This window comes from Molossus molossus, unplaced genomic scaffold (genome assembly GCF_014108415.1).
Source record: "Molossus molossus isolate mMolMol1 unplaced genomic scaffold, mMolMol1.p scaffold_m16_p_1, whole genome shotgun sequence".
Taxonomy (NCBI): Eukaryota; Metazoa; Chordata; class Mammalia; order Chiroptera; family Molossidae; genus Molossus; species Molossus molossus.
Window position 1 is genome coordinate 108,442,834 of NW_023425344.1, and position 20,226 is coordinate 108,463,059.

At 37.0% G+C, this 20,226-nt stretch overlaps 1 protein-coding gene and 1 pseudogene across 2 annotated transcripts in view; one reads left to right on the forward strand and one right to left on the reverse strand.

The window, feature by feature from the left end:
• PLXDC2 (plexin domain containing 2) overlaps positions 1-20,226 on the reverse strand; it is a 418,222-nt gene that overhangs the window by 26,410 nt on the left and 371,586 nt on the right. The window lies entirely within an intron of this gene.
• LOC118621595 lies at positions 16,566-16,666 on the forward strand (annotated as a pseudogene).

Sequence of the window (20,226 nt, forward strand, 5' to 3'; positions counted from 1 at the left end):
AAATCTAAAACTTTGACTATATCACAAACTTAACTTTGATTTTTCTCATTAAACCACTGGCACTTTTACCTATGAAAAAATTGATTACCTTTTGAAACTCTTCTCTCTCATTTTCTTTGGGAAATTTTAAATTGCAGAGCATTAGACATCTTTTGGTGGGCTACACAGGCATTTTCAGAAAGTCTGCATGTGTTCAATGGATAATTTTCAAAATTATCCTTTTAAACTGCAAAATTATCTCTTTTAAACTGCAATGCTCTTTAAAAGTACAACAGATGGAAGCTAAATGACCCTCAAATAGTTTTATCACCATCTAAATGGAACAAACAGCATATAAAAATATTCTACTATTCCACAGACCAACACCATCTTCCCTAACTTTTACTGATGTACTTTCCACTGTAATACTCATTTTTAGAGAGGTATTTCTGAATCTCTCAAGTAATAACTTTCCAACTTAAAGTCAATCAACCAAATAAAAGCAATCTATAAAGTCTTATCTTGTTCTAAAATTCTGTAATCTTTGATGACTACTCAGGCATTTAGAGGAGATCTTCTTAAATTATGTGCAGCAGGTAATTGTATATTAGTGAAAAATATAATTGGTATTTTTGAAATAGAAAATTCATTATGACTCATAGAAATTTTAGAACAGTAATTCCTAATCATTTCATTAACAATTTATGTGTTATTTTCACCCTTTGCATCTATGTTTTAAACATTTTTGGTCTATTAAACCTCATTTAAAAAGCACCAATTTATTTATTTTACTTTAAATGTTGTTACTGAAAAACAAACATGACTGTGTATCAGAATGTCTGATCAATGCTAAATAACAGAATTTTAGATAAAGCAAAGGAACATGACCTCCCCTTTCTTTAGTATTGTTATTGTTTGTTCACTGTTTGAGATGCTTAATAGTGTTCAATACTTTTTCTCCAAATAAAATAAAGTTCAAAATCTTAAAGCTTTTTCTTACCTAACAGAAATTAATGTAAAATTTAAAGAGTAATTAATTATATAAACATTCATTTACAGAGATAATTCTGGGAAGTCAGCAGTAAAGTGTCAGGAATCTGTCTCCCCAGCTACATTACAATTGCTCTGGCAGAACCTGTCTAAGATAGTGATTTTGAAGTGGTATACCATGGCAGGCACCCTGGTGTGCTGCAAAAATTTTTTAAACCTGCAATACCTGACTATTTAGTCAGGGGCATTGACTTCCTTTCTCTTAGATTGTTTAATTTAAAAAAAAAAAAAAAAAATGACAACACTCAACACAACAATAGTCATCTGGTTCAAAATTATATAAAAATTTTTGTCGGATTGCCAAAAATATAATTTTTGGTATGCCACAGAATTTTAGTAATTAGTTTATGTGCACCATGAGATGAACAACATTGAAAATCGTTGCTTCTAAGATAACTATTTTGGAACTCTGGATTCCATTGAAAACATGCAACTTCCCAGGGAAGGCTCAGACTGTAAATGATGGTTAATTTCAGTCAATATCAGCTCTTAGCACAGTAGTAGCTACCTATCCTTTACCCCAGCCACATGAAAGGTAACTGTGCACGTGTCCTGGTCACTGATTGGTGCTTCTGATCACAGTGGTGCACATAGAAAGACAGGCAGCCATTGCTGTTGCCCTTCCTCCATCATTGCAATCCTCTCCTCCTTTGGTTGACTGACTTCCAGAACATTTAAAGAACCAGCACCCTCTGGCCTGGTCAATGTGGCTGAGTTGGTTGGGCATCATCCTGTATACCAAAAAGTTGCTGGTTTGATTCCTGATCAGGGCACATGCCTGGGTTACAGGCTCAATCTCCAGTAGGGGGTGTGCAGGAGGTGGTCAATTGATGGTTCTCTCTCTCTCTCCCTCTCCCTTTCTCTCTCTCTCTCTCTCAAGTCAATAAATAATAATAATGAAAAGAATAAGAAGGCAGAACCCTTCTTATTGCTTCCCCCTTTACTTTTCTTATTTTCTCCCTTTAAGAGCCAGATATGAATAAGTAGAACACTCAAAAACAACTGTGTATATAAAGAAAACTTAAATGTGACAGTTCATGCCCAGGAAAAGGCTCAGAAGAGACTTGAGAAGATCTTAAGTTTATACTTCAAGCTGAACCTCAATACAGAGACAACCTGCAACAATAAAACATAAAACAAAAACAGTAACCAAACCCAGTAAACTCTGGGGTAGGAAAATAATTTGATTCCCAGAGTTATCACATTAGTAGATTCAAATGTCAAGTTTTGAGCAAAAATTCACGGAAAGGTATGGCTCATTCAAAGGAGAAAAAACAACAGAAACTGTCCCTGAAGTAGACTTGAAAGCAGATGTACTACACAAAGACTTTAAAACAGCTGTCTTAAAGATACTTAAAGAGCTAAAGGAAGATGGAGAAAAACTAAAAAAAAAAAAAAATGTAGGGACAACATGGAAATATAATTGAAGAGATAGAAAACTTAAAAAAAATTAAGAAATTATGGAGCTGAAAAGTACAGAAATGAAATAAATAATCAAATTTAAAAATTCACCAGAGGGATTTAAAGACAGATTTGAGCAGAAAGAAGAAAGAATCAACAAACTTTCAGAAAGGACAACAAAAATTATCCAGTCTGAGGACAGAAAGAAAAAGATCAAAGAAAAGTAAACAGAGTCTAAGGGACTGTGGGAGACCATCACATGGACTAGCATATGCATCATGGGAATCCCAGAAGGAAAAGACAAAGAGTACATTTGAAGAAATAATTGCTGAAAACTTCCTAAATTTGATGAAAGATATTTATATAAATATCCAAGACTTCAAGATTCTCTCAAGGAATTTCAAGTAGGATAAAATCAAGAAGACCTACACCAAGACAAATTATAATCAAACTTTCAATGACAAAGAGATTATCTTCAAAGCAGTAAGAGGGATGTGACTCATCACATAGAGATGATTCTCAAAGTAATTATTAGCAGATTTCTCAACAGAAACTTTGGAGGACAGAAGGCAATAGCCCAATATATGCAAAAAATGCAAAATGCAAAAAACCAAAATGAAAAACCAACCTGTCAACCAAGAATCCAGTATCTGTCAAACTGTCCTTTACAAGTGAGATATTCTCAGATAAACTAAAAGTTGTGGGTTCAATCCCCAGTAGGGGGCTTGCAGGAGGCAGCTGGCAGCTGATTGATGTCTCTCACATTGATGTTTTTATCTCTCTCAAAAAATTAATAAAAAGTTATTAAAAACAAAAGAAGTGCAAATTGTCAGTTATAAAAATAGTCACAAGGATGTAAAGTGGAGCATAAGAAATATAATCAATAATACTGTAGTAACTATGCACGGTGTCATACAGGTACTAGACTTAACAGGGTTATCACTTCATAAGGTACACAAATGTCTAAGCATTATGTTATACACCTGAAAGCATTATAATATCGTGTCTCAACTGTAATTGTAAAACAAATTTAAAAACAACAATAAACTCCAAACAGTTCTATTTCTGAAATTTGCAGTTGTGAGGTTTAGCTTCTCTTCTTTTATGTGTGCAGAATAGGGAAGGGAAGGACAGCACATTGTGAGTTGGCCTCAGGTTACCACTTTCCAAAGTGGACCAGACAACTGGGGGCAGCAGGAAAGAGACGTCCTTCCCAGGGAGAAAAGATAGAGCAAAGGACACGTTTTATTCAATAAGAAACCCTGTCAGTAAAATTTTCTTTGACTTATAGGGCATAGGTTGTCAACCATTAGAATATAAAATTATAACTGGATTTATACCTTGAAACCTCACTCACTCCCTTTAGGCATAAATGGTTACCTTCACAATTATTATTTATCTATATTTCCAATAATGGTTTGTTTGTTTGTTTGTTTGTTTGTTTGTTTATTATCTGTTGTTGTTGTTAATCCTCACCCAAGAATATTTTCCCATTGACTTTTAAAGAGAGTGAAAGGGAGTGATGAGGGAGAGAGAGAAACACTGATGCAAGAGAGACATAGCAATTGGTTGTCTCCTGCACAACCCCAGTTGGTGCCAGGGACTGAATCTGTAATCCAGGTACATGCTCTGGACCAGGAATTGAACCCATGACCCTTCAGTCTAATGAGTGCTGAGGCTCTAATATCTGAGCCAACCAGCCAGGGCTTTTTTTTTTTTTTTTTTTTTTTTGGTTTTTCTTTTTTTAATTAATCCTCACTCAAGGATATTTTTCCATTGATTTTTGGAGGGAGGGAGGCAGAGAAGGAGGAAGAGAGAGAAAATTCAGAAACATCAATGTGAGAGAGACACATCAATTGGTTGCCTCCTGCACAATCCCAACTGGTGCCAGAGATTGAACCTGCAGTCCAGGTACATGCTCTTGACCAGGAATTGAACCCATGACCCTTCAGTCCACAGGCCAATGCTCTAACCGCTGGGTTAAACCGGTTTTTACAGCTCTCCTTTGTAGTGATGTTGTAGATGTTAAGACATCATTTCATGTCTAAGGAAATCTGTACAGAGTGTGGTTTGCTACCAGCCAAATACAAATTTTATAATATTTTTGGATGATGATGAATTGAATACAATAAGTAATCTCATGAATTCTCAAAATCTTACTAACCAATTGACAAAATAAATATTTAGGGATCCATAAGTGTGCACATGAATTTATGATCTCATAACTAAGAGCAAACCATTTAAGGAGAGATGTAGCAAATTCAATTCCAAAATATTGCAGGAGTATTCTGTGTCCCAAGTCAGGGCTCTTTCCAAGTGCTTCAGAGTGATCATCTGTGTGGAGAGGCCAAAACTGCACACATATTTCTGGAGAACACAGTTTTTTATTTTCACATTATTTAAGCATGTTTTTTGCATCTCTATTCTAGCAGCTTTCTCTATGAACAAACAGTATTATGATTGATTATTAAAGTTTGTTGAATCAGGAGGTGAAATGCTCACTCCATTAATGTACTTTGTTTTTAAATTCTCTTACTATTTGCTTTCCAGTTTAACATTACTGTTCAATTAAATGGCGCAGGCTGGCACCCCTATGGGCACCTGCACACAGAATGCACGATATCCTGTGTTAAAAATGATGGGCATTCAAATGCAAGGTCGAAAATTTAAAAGTATAAAAAAGTGCTAGTAATTTCCATAACTGAAATTTAGTTTATTCACCTCAAAGGCAGATTGCTCAAATAAAGTGATTACTTCAGAAAAGACAATAAACCAACAAGTCAGCTTTGGAAATTGTCATTCATTCCTGTGGCTTGACAGATCCTCTTGGAAATCAACAGATAGAAGTGGCTCAAAGAAAACTCTGAACCTGTCTCAGGTATAAATTTCTTGAGCCCATCCAAGTCCATTAGAAGCTGGGAGAATATTCATAAAGGTCATGAAGACCCAAACTTTTATTCTACTCTTAGAGATATCTTAATGCCCTCTCACTTATGTCCAAAAGTCAACAGAAGCCAAAGAAGTATCCTCACTCACACACAGGGCAATTCAAATCTTTCTCCTTTTTAGCTTTACATTGTGTATTCAAATAAGACAAATTGATGATAAAGGACAATAAGACAATAAAATGGAGCCTCAAAGCCACAAAAACAAGTATATAAATACATTTGAGAAGTCTATCAAATCAAAGCTTTCTTTGTACACTGCTGGAGACATTTGAAAACATAAATCATGCACAGAAATTCAATAGTAGCAAAGATGATATCTTCTCATCTGAGGAGACTTACAAGTTTCTAGTTTTTTAGTGATTTATAAAATGCAGATCAATATTTAGACACAGAGAGGACAGTGAGAATTGTCAAATCTATCAAAGCAATCTGCTAAGTGAGGAGAGTGCTAGCTACAAAGACAGCAAAGACAACAGAGTTTAAAAGGCATTAAGTACAGATTAGATAACATTTAAGACCCCAGGTAAATGTGCTTAATTTTCTACATTCCAAGAAAAGTTTATGACTTATTGATAAGAATAAAGCCAAAAAAAAAAGTAGAAGGAGGAAAGAAAGAAGAAAGTTTGACATGTTTCTTCAAATTGTAACATTTAATTTTAAATCACTATGTCTCCTTGTTTGTTTTTTTATTAGTGATATATATATTTTCAGGATTTACAGCATGTAGCATTGATATTCTGTATTTAAAAGTACAATTCTTTCATTGGTTACAAAGATTTTTATACATTGCTAAAATGATCTGTACCCAGTATTAAATCTTGCCAATAATTTAAGTCCAGAAATAAAGTAAAACTAAAATACAAATAGTCCTTTTCTGAAATATTTATTCACTTTAGAACTAACTCTTCCCTTGGCTTTAAGAGGAAACACTATAGCCCATAAATCCTGCAATGCACTAATGTCCTTTGGGGGACCACAGGCTTTGGAGAAAGTCTTGCACATACTTGTTCAAAATTCATAAATCTTACAGAGATAATGTCAAAATGTTCTTTTTAAAAGATAAATAAAGTTAAACTATAAATGCTTAATATGTTAGTGTTCCATTTTTGGCTTAAAAACACACACAGACACATGGCTTTCCCTGTGGAATATTATCTAACCCATTTATAAGCTAAAGCATGTAATGGAAGAAAATCAAGTGATAAAATTTCTCACTAAATTGACTTTCCTTTTGAAGTTTTCTTTGTAACTGATCTCATTTTCTAGCTCATATATTTTTCCTCTTAGCTCTTTTAACTTTTCTACAGCCATGATCATTTAGCGATTTTCCTAGTATTTTATGTATTCTCTTATTTTTTATTATTCCCTTTTTAATCCTCACCCAAGGATATGTTTTTCATTGATTCTAGAGAGAGAGGAAGATAGAGCAACATTGATCAGTTGCCTCTTGTACATACTCTGACTGGAGATCAAACCCACAACCGGGGTACGTAGCCTGGCTGGGAATCAAACCCAAAACCCTTCGGTGCGTGGGACAACACTCTAATCAACTGAGCCACACTGGCCAGGGCTATTCTCTTCTTTTGCATAATTCTTTTTAATTCTTTCATTTTCTTAATCACGGTATTTACTACTTTTTTGGATGCTTACCAATTTGTCAATATTATGCAGGTAGCAGGGTACCTTGAAATATTATACAAGCTATACCTGATCCACAATGTGTTTCACTGTGACAACACTTTCATAATTCATGTTATGACATCTCCATAGGAGGGGTTTGGGTAAGTACTCTGGAAAAATATTAAAACGAGGGCACCAAACACACCCTACGTCAGTGCATTATGTATGAGGAGAACAGTATCCGGCAGCAGCAGCTGGCCCAGGTTCTCCTCTGCAGCCTGTGCTACTACAAGGCAACTGTGAAATTTCCTTCAGGGAAACATATAAAGCGTTCTGGGCTAAAAGAGCTTAGGGTATGACAATCTTTTCAAACAATAATCCACTGCTTTTTATCTGAGAAAAATAAAATTGCCATGAGACCATATTAAAAGAAATGCTTGATTCCGTCAAAATGAGGGATTTGGGAGGGCAGTCAACCCCCCACTCTGCCTCTGGTCTCATCTGCAAACAGTGCTCTTGGGTGTGTGCATGCCCAAGGACCTGTGAGCAGTGGGTTGACACAGCTACCCAAGGCCAAAAATAAATCTCTGGAATAATCCGTTATCATTTTTCATTTCTTATGTGTATGTACTGCTGTTTAAAAATAACCTACCTACACCTCCAATATTTTCAGCAAGCAAGCTGTTTATCAAACCTAACTTTTAAAGTTTTCCTAACATCAGTGTTCTATACCAAGTTGTCTTGTTTTATATTTAAAATTACATTGAAATTATTTTTTAAAAAGTAATATCTTTATGTTTACTAATCTACAGAAAATAAGTCTTAGTACCTAATTCTGCAGCAAAATATTAAACTAATGGGGTTTGTGGGAATAGTTTCTCTTTTAATTCCATGCCAAGCCCTTGCAGTGGTTAAGACATTAGGGTTTTAAATGACAGAAAAATTTTAGAGAGTTTCCTAATGAGCATATTCACAATAATTATGAACACCAAAAATAAAGTTGGAAAAGTACTTTCAATATCTAAGAGTGACTCTAAGCCATGAGGTCACTTATGTTAAAACAATCTACTTAGACAAACTTTTGATGATAAAAATTTAAGTTTACTTTCTTATTAAATCCATCATATTTTCTGAACATGGCAGAAGAGTCCTCTTTACCCTGCTCCTATCAATGGAATGGTAGATATGTGTCCAAGCCACTCAGCTAATATGGAACCTCAGCCCCTCCTAGGTCAATTTGAGGCTTTCTTGAAATTATGCTTGGAAATGGGATTCATTCTCTTGCTGAAGTTTAAGTACACGTTGGATAGAAGCATGGACACCTTAATGAGTAGTTTTCCCAGTGGGAAAATCAAGATCTATCTCCAGTGCACCTGCTCTGTATACCCACCTAGGAAAACAGGCCACCAAGGTCCTTAAGGGATTAACTCTCTACCCCCAGAACCCAGCAGTAACTGGGAAGCTGGACATGAACCTGCAAAATTTGAAAAACAAAAGCCCAGCTGCCAGGGCTCAAGGTGTCAGTACGTTCTGTAAATAAAATGGACATTTCAGTGCTTATTCATAAGCAGCTTCTTTTGAAAACTGCTGAATATTAAAGCAATTTCTCTGGCACCTGAGTTTATGTTCAGAATTAATGAAAACCTTTGGGCTTCTAAGAAAGCATGGGTTAATTTAGTTGCTGGAAGTATCAGTCTGGCAAGTGTGTGCCCCAGGGTTGAAACCTTAGTTCTTGATGTCCTTAACAACCACACAATCCTTTTGTTATTTGCTGTGGTTTGATGTATACAATGCCCAGGACAGCAAACGGGCAGGACCACATGTATGTGCTCTGTATCTCAAGGAGATAATCAAAAACTGTAAACAAATGGGTAGAGCCTGGAATTTCATTTTAGTTTGTGTTACCAGAACTAATAAAATATATCAGGGGCAGAAAGAAAAAATTGAAACCACTAAGAACCAGTTTTTCAGGGTATTTATATTTTACAGCTTAGCATCAATAGATAATGACCCTAACAGGGACAGAATAAATCAGACTACTTGGGAAGAAAGATACTACACAATTCTGTTTACTACAATTGTCTGCCTCTCGGGTCCTGGAATATCAGCTTTCCCAAACCTGACGTTCTACACGTTGAACGTGGAGTAGAATATGATTCGGAGGTGAGCGCTGGTCTCGGCCTAACCTTTTCCATGAAATCAGCTTTGTAAAATGGCCCCACTTACAGGCCTGCAGCCTCCCATGAGCTTTACACTGGGGATGGGATGAGAGGAGCCAGGAGGCTCATCAGGACAGCTTGGTTTGGCAATTGGTGCTGCTGGTTTGCTGAGATCCTGGCTGGCTTTGACTGGGGGCAAGGGGGTGGCAGATACATACGCAGTTGACAGTGCAGCATCTGGAGCAACCCTCCCTGCAGGTCAGGGTGGCACCAGGAGCACAGCACACGCTCTCAGTCAGAGCACTAGGTGGTAGCCACGTTACATCCCTTCCTGATCCTGTGACCTCAGACAAACGAATTCAACCCCTGTGCTTCTAACACTTCATGTGTAGGTGGGACTGTCATAGTACTTTCTTCATAGGGTGCAGTAAGGATTAAATGAGATAAACATGCAAAGCCCTTAGAAGGGTATCTGGTGGTGCACAGTAACAGCCCAGTAATTGCCACACAGTTTTATCATTATTAGCAACTATGCAGGGAGGTTTTAAGAATAATCTAAAGCAAACTATGAATCGAATAATCAGAAACATTACATTTTATGCCCACTTATTAGAGAAGGTGGTTTGCTAAGGACACGGATTTTTCCTTTCTGTAGTTGAGAATTCAAGAAGCTTGGAAAAATTTAACATGAGAATCTTAAAAAACTGTCTAGCTTATGAGAAGCACAGCAAAATCTGTCTCTCCTCTCTCTGTTTTTTAACTGAGGTAAAATGTGCATCCTTGAAATGTACAGATCTTAAGTGAAGAATTCAACCAGTTTTTTGTTGTTGTTTTTTTTATCCTCACCCGAGGACATTTTTCCATTTTTTGTTCAGGTAGAGTGGGAGGGAGAGAGAGGAACAGAGAGAGAGGGAGAAACATCGATGTGAAAGGGACACATCGAGTGGCTGCCACCCGCACAACCGACCAGGGCCGGGGACAAACTGCAACCGAGGTACATGCCCTTAGCAGGAACCGAACCCGGGTCTCTCAGGATCGCAGGCCGACGCTCTAACCACTGAGCCAAACCGGCCAGGGCTCAACCAGTTTTTATAACTGTATATCCCAAGGTAACCATCAGCCAAATCAAGACATAAAACAAAAGTTTTCAATTTTGATAAATTTATCAATTTTTTGTACACTCTTCTTAGTAGCTATTAAGTTGATTAAACCTTTCAAAGAACCAACTTTTGACTGTTAATATTCACTATCATTTGTCTATTTTCTATTTCATTTTTTCCTACTCATCTTGTTTCCTTCTTTGCGCTTACTTTGGGCTTAATTGCTCATTTTCTTCAACTTCTTAAATTGAAGACTTGGATCATTACTTTTAAATCTTTTTTCTTATATAAGTGTTTATAACTAAAATTTCTTAGTACTTTTTAGCAGCATCCCACAAATTTTGGTATGTTGTATCCATTATCATTCAGCTGTGATATTTGCTAATATTCCTTATAATTCTTCTTTGATCCCTATATTATTTAGAAGTGGTTTTACTTTTAAAAAATTTAAGCTTTTTCTATATATTACAATGTTACTGACACTTATTTGATTCTTTAGTAGACAGAGAATATAGTCTTTAAACTTTAATATTTTGAAATTTAAGATATCTTTATGGTTCAGTATGTGGTCTATTTTGGTGAACATTTAATGTATACTTGAAAAAACTCTATATTCTGTAGTTGTAAGGAAGAGTTCTATAAATATCAACCAAGGCAAGGCGGTTGATAGTGCTGTTTAAGTCTATATACTTTCACCCTGGCCAGTTTGGCTCAGTGGTTAGAGTGTTGGCTGGAGGACCAAAAGGTCACTGGTTCAAATCCTGGTCAAGGGCGTATACCTGGATTGTAGGTTGATACCTGACTCCGACTGGGGTCATGTGGGAGGCAACCAATTGATGTGTCTCTTTCACGTCGATGTTTCTTTCTCTCTCTCTCCCTCCCTTCCACTCTATCTAGAAAAATTAATGGAAAAATATCCTCAGATGAAGATTAACCAAAAAATAAAATTAAAAATAAATCTATGTACTTTCTAATTTTAAATATTTTTGGCCTAATTTTTGAATCTTGTAATGTCTTTCTGATGAACTGACCCTGTTATCATTTTAATACTTTCCCCTTCACCTCTGTTAATACTCCTTGACCTTAAGTCTATGTAGTCTGATGTTTATATAGCCTCTCTATGTTGGGTTTCCATATATTTTTTGATCATTTTACCTTGAAGCATTTTATGTCATTATGTCTTTATGTTTCATGTTCAGCTCATATGCATAATATATAACAGGATCTTGCTTTTTAAAAAGCCTGCATGATAATCCATGGCTTTAACTGAAGTGTTTATTCTTTTCACAATGAATATAACTATTGATATAGCTGGATTCAGGTCTGCCATTTTGCTATTTGTTTTCTTTGTGTCCATCTATTATGTGGCCCATTTTTATTCTACCCTTGCCTTCTTTAGCTTAAACAAATATTTCGTAGAATCCCATTTAAATTTAGCTCTACATTTCTGTCCTTTTTCTTTAATGGCTGCTTAGCATGATGTTAATGTGTGTTAAAACTACTTATGATTGAAATTTTATTCAACATGTTAATTATTTACTGCTACTGAAATAATAGCATTTTGTCACAGGAGCTCACAGCAGTGTTATGAATTAGTGCTAAATAATTAACCCCTGTCCTTTCTACCCCAGAAACATTTTAAATCTGGCATGATATTATCTGAGGATTGCAAAATAAAACTTAGGCAAACATTAGTCTTAATGGAACAGCAACATTGAAAAGATTAAAGTAAATTTACCATCTAATGGGTCAAACTACTCTTTAAAGCTTTATGCCTTTTTAAAAAAATAGCATATATTTTCTCTATATCAACATTTTCTTTATTTTTTTCTTGAAAAATTTTTTTTTCTTCATTGATTTTAGAGAGAGAAGTGAGAGGGAGAGAGAGATAGAAACATTGATGAGAGAGAACATCAATTGACTGCCTCCTGCATGCCTCCCTACTGGGGATTGGGCCCACAACCTGGGCATGTGCCCTGACCGGGAATCAAACTGGCGACCTCTTGGTGCATGGGTCAATGCTCTACCACTGAGCCACACCCACTGGACACCCTTTATTTTTTTCTTAAACTGGATCAGCATATTGCATGAACAATAAGCATTGGCAATTCAAGCACAAATGAAAAAACTTTACTGTTGAAGCTGTAAAACCTTGGGGATGGTCACCAATGTCAGTGGCCTCCAAGTACACTTTGGCATGCCCTTGAGACATTAATAAGAGGCTTCCTTTTCCATTCCCCTCGGAAATGTTTTATGGATTCTCTCAACTCCTAGCCACCACACCCTGATCTATCCCAGTCATTCTTACCATACTACTCTGCCTCCTACTACACTAAGAAAAAACAAGCTCATGAAACTCCCTGGGCTTTTCTCTCTGACCTGTCCCCTCTCATCCATGCTGACTACCCACCCACGCTTGCCCATATTTCCCTTCACACTCAGTCATATTTTAACTCTTCTTTTGTATGTGTTCTTTCTCCTCGACACCTATAACATGTAGATATGCTCTGAAAAACAAAAATCAACAGAAATCTCTACCTCCCTTTTCACCAAGCTTCTTGAAAAAACAGCTGGTCCTTGTTGACTTCAATTTCCTATTGGCCACAGACTTCCCAAATTCTGTCTGGGAATTGTGCAACTGTGATTGCAGAATTGTTCAGTCAAGGTCAACGAATGTCAACGTATTACCTAATCTAATGGTTATTTTTCAGTTGTTGTTTTTTTACATGACCTGTCTGAGGCATTGACACTGTTCACTACTTCTTCCTTGAGGTTTTTCCTCCTTTGGTTTCTGTGACACCAAACTTCTGGTTGTCTTGCTTCCTCTTTGATTCTCTTTTAAGTTTTCTGCACAAAACTTCAAATACTGTGCTCCTCCTTTAGTCCTTGACTCTTTTCATTTTTATACTATTTTTTCTGTGATCTCATTCCCTCTCATCACAAGTATCATTGATATGCTGATGATGGCCAACTTTATATATTTTGTTTGTATTTCTCAAGTGAATTTCAGGTTTGCAGAGGAAAATGCCTACTGGACATCTTCATTTGGATGCCCCACAGACACTTCAAAGTGAGTATGCTCAAATTAAATTCACCACCTTTCTCCAAAACCTGTTCCCCTTTGTGTATTCCCTGTTAAATGACACCAGCATCCACCCGAAAAACTAAACCCTGGTCCTGGGGGCCATCTTTAGTCACGTTCCTATTGTACTAATCATACATCCAATCAGACATTAGTTATGTAGCTTCCCCTACATTAAGTATAATTCTGATGTCTAGTCTTTCCCTTTTATTTCCATCGTCAACCACTACTTTAGCTTGGCCCCTCACCATTCCTTCTATGAATTGCCAGCATAATCATCAAACTCGTTTTCTAGCCTTAGTCTCACTCCTTTCCAAGCTGTTTCCCCAAATCCCTCAAGAAAGACCTACTAAACATGTAAAACTTTTCACAGCACTCCTCGTCTAAATGGTACCAGCGGCCCCAGTGCCTTCAGGATAACGTTTAAAGTCCCCGGCCTGGCAGAAAAGACGGTGAGCTCTGGAGCCCTGCTTATCTTTCAGGTTCACCGTCCATCACAACCTGTGTATATCTTCCTCCCAGCCAAACACGATGTGGCAAATCTTGAGAGTTACAAGTAGATCTTCAGATTTCATGCCACAGAAGCTCTGCTTTGCTGATATGTCTACTGAAATGCCATTCTTCTGTCCCTTTTAATACAAATCCAACCCATACTACCAAACCTGAATCCAGCATCATCTCTTCTAGGAAGCTGTCCCATAATACCATTTTTGTTATTTTTAATCCTCACCTGAGGACATTTTTGCATTTATCTTCAGATAGAGCAGGAGGGAGAAATGGAGGGAGAGAAACATCGATGTGAGAGAGACACATCAACTAGCTGCCACCCACACAACCCCAACTGGAGAGGGGACGAACCGCAACCCAGGCTCATGCCCTTAGCGGGAACTGAACCTACGACTCTCTGGTCCGCAAGCCGACCCGCCAACTGCTGAGCCAAACCGGCCAGGGCCCAGTTTTGTTTAGATGCCTCTTCCCTGCCCTCCTAGGTTTTCTTAGCCTACTTTTGTACCTTTCACGCCTATACTTAATTGTTAATTATTTCTCTACCTCATCCCACTAGATCACATGCTTCTTCAGGGCAGGCACCAACCCTTTTGCCTATCAACAGGCCGAGTACCTAGTAGTTTAAGAAGTGTTTTTTGAATAAATCAAATCAAGTCCAATCAAATCAATGTCAAAGTTAATCTAATTTTCTAGTTACATACATCTTATTTTAGTAGCACAAGGCAATTAATCTTGCTTACTAGACATTTAATATTTTTAAAATATATAATAGCCCCACAGGTGTGGCTCAGTGGTTGAGTGTGGACCCACACACCAAGAGGTTGCTGGTTCGATTCCTGGTCAGGGCACATGCCCAGGTTGTGGGCCCGATCCCCAGTGAGGGGCATTCAGAAGGTGGCCAATCAATGTTCTCTCTCACCAATGTTTCTATCTCTCTCTCCATCTCACTTCCTCTCTCTCTAAAAAAATCAATAAAGAAATAATAAAAGCATACTCTTCTTTAAAACACACACACACACACACACACACACACACCCCAATAACTTCACATATGTTTACCACCCTGGGAAGGTGTTCAAGAAATTTTGGGTAACACAGAAACTGCTCCTGGGGCCCCTGATAACTCTTAGATTCCAAAATTTCATGGTACACGGAAGCTTTCTGTAGTGGATTCCCAAGCCCAGGTTCTGACAAGAGGCCAGATACAGAATCATACAGGACAGGAGCACAGAAAGGAAGGGAGGTATCGATGAGAGAGACGGATGTAGTAAGACACTGTGCTGATGGTAAATGGAAGCTGTATTTAGAGCTACTTCTTAGAAGCCATGTGTGTATTTCTTGAGAGCTTCTGCTCTGTCATTTTGTTTTATGTTCTATCAGCAGCATAAACTCTATAAATCAACATGAAGGGGGAAAATGTATTCCAATGTGATTTTTCTTGATCTTTTCCTATGTTGGATAACACTTTTTTAAACTATTTTAAACATTGGACAATGAAATTGCAATTTTTGCAGGTCAAAAATTATAAAAAAGAATTAGCAATTTGATACAGTTCAACAAAATACAGAAAATGCGACTATCTACCAAAATAATTAATAGCAACAGCTAAAATGTACTAATTTTCACATATTATGTTAAAACGACACACAAAATGTAACGGACATAGTGCTTTTGGGGCCCCCGCCGCTGCTGAGCAAACCACATTCTTTCCACGTAGACAGAGGTAATTTCCTATGGTCACCATTCAAATTTTGTTTTAGGGGAGTTATGAGGTATAGGTAAGGACTAATGGGTGGACTCGGAGTAGGATACATCATTCTTATTTTAGGGACTCTGGCAGAAAGAAATCAAGAGTTCATTCAATTCTGCTACTCGAAGTGTGGTCTGTGACTGGCGGTGTTTGAGAACGTGTTAGCAGTGCAAAGGCTGGGCTCCACCCCAGAACCTCTAAAGCAGAAAATGCACTTAAACAAGACTCCCTCTTGCCCCAGTGATTCTGAGGCTCATAATATTTCTGCAGCACTGCCTCAGCCCACTAGCTCGCAGCTCAGCTTTCCACGGGAATCACCTGGGGCTTGAACATACTGACGCCTGGATCCCAGCCTCAGGGGTTCAGTTTACCTGGTCTGGAGAACAGGCTGAGCACTGGGGTTTTTATAAGCTGGAATAATAAAATCAGATGAAAATAACCAGATGATTTCAATGTACGGAAAAAGTTGAGACCTGCTACTCCGGACAAAATTTTAGGAGAGGAATACTTAATCCTCAGGGATATTCAAAATAACATTCCAAAATATAAGAAATGTGCACTATTATGGCATATACATACTTAGAATGGAGTTAGTGCTATCCAAACAAAGCAAAAGATAAAGCCAAATGCCAAGACAGTTACAGTTTTAGAAATGGAGCGCGATAGATCTTCAATAGCCTGTCAAAAGAAAATAACAGTTTCCCTTTGCTTATAGGCCTGTGATCTGTGCCAAAGAAGTAGATGAAAAAAACAGCGAGGGATGGTAGGGGAAGAAATGAAAGAGATGTTGCTTTGATGATTTATGCATTAAATTAAAAAAATAATTCGACTGAGTGATAAATGAAACACTAGACACTTGATCTGTCACCATAGACTAGGTAATAAAAAAATAACCTTAGAAGCGTTCCAGCAAAAAAATCAGAAAAATGTTCTAACATTTTCTGTTTGGATAAAAAGTCTTACGATATGGTGCTCGCGTCGGCAGCACATATACTAAAATTGGAATGATACAGAGAGATTAGCATGGTCCCTGTGCAAGGATGACATGCAAAAAGTCTTACAATATGTTTAGAAACACAACAGAAACAAAAAATTAGACTAGCCATAACACAGCAGTTCATTTCAATCGTATTTGTATTAGCGTTTTGAAATCACTCTGTAGGTTTGTACCTCAGAATTAACTTAATCATGTTCTGCAAACTGCTTTAATGTAGCAATTTCAGCATCTCTTTGATGGAGACACCACATTCTGACTAAAGAATGCAGCCTTTCCAGAATCCAGATTCAGTAAAATTCCTAGAAATAAGAAGAAATGACAAATACAGTGCTACCCGCATGACACAACCCGGAGTGCTGATTTTATATAAATATTATTAACGATGAAGAATTAGAGTCCATTTTTTTTTTTTTAAATCCTCACCTGAGGATATTTTTCCATTTACCTTCAGATAGAGTAGGAAGAAGATAGAGAGAAGGAGAGAAAAACATCAACGTGAGAGAGACACATATACTGGTTGCCTCCCACACGACCCCCACCAGGGCCAGGGACCAAATGGTAAATGAGGTACAAGCCCTTGACCTGAACTGAACCCGAGACTCTTCAGTCTGAGGACCGATGCTCTAACCACTGAGCAAAACCTGCTAGGGCTCAAATTATTATTATTTTTTTAAACTAAACTTTATCAAAGGGAAGAATCCTTGAAAGAACTAAAAGAGAATGCACTTTTTTGGTACTTGGATAAATCTCAGCCAACAAATTTTAAATAATAAAATCAAATCACCGGATTGTGGAGCTTGAAATCATTTTAACATCTGTAATACGGCAGAATGGCCCAATTCAATTTGCTACTGAATTGCATCTGAAGGTTTTAGTTTTCAATTAAAAGACCTTGGCATTGATTTAGCTTGCAACAATCTTTAGTCGTGGATATAATTCTGTGCACTTTGCACCTTGAAGGCATCTACGTTTCTATCGAGGTGATGAGTGCCATTTGGAAACAACCTAATCAAATGCCAAAAAATGTGTTGAATAGCTGTACCTGCTAAAATATATAGCTAGGTCATTCCTTTAAAAATAGAACTCTTTTAATAAGGTTTTGCCCAGATCTTAAAATCCAAAGATGTGGTTTTATTTATCTATTTATTTTTCAATTACAGTTGGCCTTCAGTATCATGCTAGTTTCAGGTATACAGCATAGTGGTTAGACAGTTAAATAAAAAGGTGTGGTTTTAACTACTTATAACCATTAGCTACCTTTATATAACAAGAAGGTGTGGTTTTCAGTGCTTATAACATTATATATATATATATATATATATACATATATATATATATATATCTGTGTGTGTGTTTTTCAAGCAATACATTCTAGGTGCCCTTTAATGGTGAAATAAGCTTGAATTTCTAGAGAAATCAGGTAGGCTGAAAGAACCTGAAATAAGGTTTTGAACACAAACTACAGAGTAGTCCTAGAGTTTGGCGACCACATGCTAGCGACACAGATACTGCTCAGTTATACAGGAGAATCTACACATTGGGGTTTTCACAGCAAGGATGAAATGGAAACTAATGTATCCTTAATGTGCAAAGGAAATTTCATTTTCAAGCACTCATGAGCATAATCAATTGTTAATGAAAAGGAAAAAGAATATAAAAGGTGCACGCAGAACACCTTGCAGTGGTATTTTCCACGTGAGGTGTACCATAGCAGACTCATGCTACAAGGGAGCAGCAGTACCATGAGGTGGTTAGCGCCTTGGGATCTGAACAAGGCTAAACAGATTTACATTCTAACTCTGCCACATACCAGCCAGGTAACCCACCCTTTCTGTCCCTTCACTTCCTCAGTTATAAAATGAAAATAAAACTAGGACCAACTCACAGGGGCATTGTGTAAATTAAGTGAGGTAATATAGATACAGCATTCACAATGGTGCCTGGAACATAGTAAACACTCAATAAATATTTAATTTTCCTCTTCTTTTCCTCCTCCTCCTCCATCTTACCCCTTCCTCTCCTTCTTCCTCCTTCTCTTCCTCTTCTGTTTTTCATATAAATAAGGGACAGGTATAATAATTGATTTGACTTATGTATTACTCTAAACTTAATACTATAAATATGCATCAGTAAGATTTCATTTGGAGATATGGTGTTATATTTAGATGGGCTCTTCTGAGTTTTCTCATTTAGCCATTTACGATAGTCCATTAATACTGTATCTCACTAAGCGACCGGTACTCATTAGATATCACTCTCTTTGTTAACACTTTTTTTCATGTTCTTTTCTCCAAATTATCTGCGGAGCTTAGAATGTCCTCTCAACCCTGAAGGATAGTACAACTTTTCAAACAACTAGTATGGAACTTCCAGAGGCTCTCCCTAGACCCGATCTAAAGGTAGCAGGAAACTCAGTGAACAATGGAAAATTCATCAGGAGAGATTTAGCTGATGGCAACTCAGTTCAGGTCCTGTCAATAAGAAACCCTGTTGTGTGTTTTTGGTGTCCAGCTGCTCAGAGGTATTTTATGCTTTGATATCAAAGATGAAAGAAAATCTCCTGGAAAGTGAATGTCTAATCATGTCAGCTTTGGACTCCACCAAGAAAATCAACTACTTTAACCCATGGAAATGTCCCAGAAAGATTCAGAACCAAGGTAATGCAACATCTGAAGACAGTCACTGGTTTTTAATTACATATTGATGGCTTTCAAAAATGTCCCCTTTTCCAGAAGAGTACAGACCTCTACATTAAAATATTTTTTGCCTTTATTTTGATTGTTGACACTATTACAGATGTCTTCATCCTCATGCCCTTTTCCAACCTCCATCCAGCGGCGACCCTCCCTCCCCTCTGGCTAACACCACACTGTGGTCTGTGTCTATGGGCTGTGCCTAAATTGGTTCTTTGGCTAAATCAGAACATTAAATCAAGAAATAAAAGGTTCTAAACTTCTTTGCAACAATATATAGCAATTTACAAAAATTTATTAGCTCACATTTTGAAAAATTCCCAGTACACATGAGAAAACATTTAAATTAGGCGTCCTTTTTATTGTTAGCTCAATTTTGCAAAATGTTAAGCTGGCAGTTGACAGAGAAGATGGTTCTGAACTCTTCATCAACATGTTTAATTCACTAATGAAGTTCCATTTAAATTGCCAATTCTTTCTGCATCTCCATATTCCATAAAATAAAAAGCAATGATAGCATGCTATCCTGATGAAGTAATGTGTAATTTTCCTTAAACTCTCTTTTGAAGGAACATTTCTCGTAATACTGATCAGGCTAGTCCTAACTATATTTTTAGGAAAAGTACTTTATAAACAACCCTAGAAATGAATAGAGTTCCAGTGTACAGACATATTTGAAGTCTTAGGGTGATATTTTAAAATCCTGATGAATATCTGCTGCATATCAATGATCTAAGTATGATCTGGAAATCCAAGTCAACTTTTCTGGCATAACAAAAAAGAAAAAGGTCCTCCATTTAAACCTTGGAATTTATTTAACTTGCTTTCTCAGCATCATAAGGTAGTTGTAAGGCACTGAATTAGGAAGATCTCCAGTTTTATGAATCCCTCCTGCTTTAAACAAAACTACGGATTTTCCTTGGAATAACTGTTAATATTC